Source organism: Poecilia reticulata, linkage group LG14, assembly GCF_000633615.1.
Source record: "Poecilia reticulata strain Guanapo linkage group LG14, Guppy_female_1.0+MT, whole genome shotgun sequence".
Lineage (NCBI taxonomy): Eukaryota > Metazoa > Chordata > Actinopteri > Cyprinodontiformes > Poeciliidae > Poecilia > Poecilia reticulata.
The window spans coordinates 27,981,976-27,983,892 of NC_024344.1; positions in this window are offsets into that span (position 1 = coordinate 27,981,976).

Consider the following 1,917-nt stretch of genomic DNA (forward strand, 5'->3'; position numbering starts at 1 on the left):
GCGCCCCCTCTGGTGCTGCGCCCCTATGCGTTGCATACCCTGCATACCCACTTTTTGCGCCTCTGACCATAGGTTCAGTTGTTCTTCCATGTTCAAGTCTATATATCTTCCTTAAGTAATTCTAGTTGGGTTTTTTGTTTGTTTAGATCTTCACGTGTTGCCAGTTGTTACCTTTGTTATTCCTCGTGTTTCCTGTTTCATTGTGTTTTGGATTTCCTTGTTTTCCCTGGATTTTGGATTTAGTTTTGTTTAGTTTATTAAAAATAACATCTTCATAAAGTACATCCACTGCCTGTTGCGTTTGTGTCCACCGCCACATCATGACACCAACCAGATGAAAGAGCCCATCTTTAAACATTTAATGTGTAATTAAACAATAAAGATGACGTAAATGTTGTGAAGTAGATCACACTTTAAGTAAATATTTGTTGTATTTAACATATTTCAGGTAAGTAAACATATATTATGTATTGCATACATGTAATGAAATAGATCCTGTCCTAGAATTTTATGTAATTGAACATTACGGGTTACAAATGTGCTTATCATCTGAGGTAATGCATCTGAGAAGGAACTTGCTCCCCTTCTTCCTCCCAGCTGCACGGTGGGAGTGGTTACCTGGGAGGTCGAGGACCTCATCCGTCAAGCCCAACTAACCGAGCCTGTCCCTGAGTCATGTCCACCGGAAAGGACATACGTTCCCCCCTCTCCTCGATCCCGTTTCCTGCAGTGGGTTCATTCCTCGAAGTTCTCCGGACATCCAGGTATCAGCCGAACTATTGGGTTGGTTAACCGAAGGTTCTGGTGGCCGTCAGTTCACAAGGATGTCAAAGAGTTTGTTTTAGCCTGTCCAGTCTGCTCCAGGAACAAGTCTTCCCATCAGCCACCTGCAGGATTACTCCAGCCGCTGCCCATTCCCAAGAGACCCTGGTCTCATATCGCTAGACTTTGTCACCAGACTACCCCCATCTAAGGGTATGACCACCATTTTCCCTATCATTGACCACTTTTCCAAATCTTGCCATTTTGTTCCCCTCCGCAAACTTCCCACTGCCGCTCAAACTGCCATGCTACTCATTAAACATGTTTTGAAGCTGCACGGTATCCCTCAGGAGATTCTATCCGATCGAGGTCCCCAGTTTATCTCCCAAGTTTGGCTACAGTTTTGTTTTGCCCTAGAGGCGAAGGGACCAACGGCCAGACGGAGAGGTTAAATCAGGAGCTGGAGACGATGCTGCATTGACTAACCGCATCCAACCCTGAAGACTGGGCTCAATACCTAACGTGGGTAGAATACGCTCACAATAGTCATATTTCCGCAGCTACAGGCTTCTTCCCATTCGAGATCTCCCTCAGCTACCAGCCCCCACTCCTGCCCACCGATGAAAAGGACATATCGGTCACTTGAGTACAGCACCACATTCGCCGCTGAAAAAGGATCTGGTCAGAAACTATCACTGCACTTAATAACACAGCCGCTCAAAACAACAGACAAGCTGACCAGAGAAGGTCCTCTGCGCCCACCTATTCAGTCGGTCAGAAGGTTTGGCTGTCTACCCGAGACATACCCCTTAAGTATATGTCCAAATAATTGTCCCCCAGGTTCATTGGTCCGTTTGAGATAGTGTCAGTCATCAGTCCAGCAGCTGTACGCCTTCATCTTCCTCTTTCCCTGAGTGTTTATGCCACTTTTCATGTCTCCCAGATAAAACCCATCCTGTCTTGTGACCTTTGCCCGCCCGCCGAACCCCCTCCTCCCGCACGTATCATTGACGGCCATCCTGCGCACTCCGTCCGCCGGATCGTGGCTTCCCGTCGGCATGGTCGGGATTACCAGTACCTCGTTGACTGGGAGAACTACGGTCCAGAGGAACGCTCTTGGGTTCCCCGCTCCTTTATCCTTGACCCCTCCCTGAT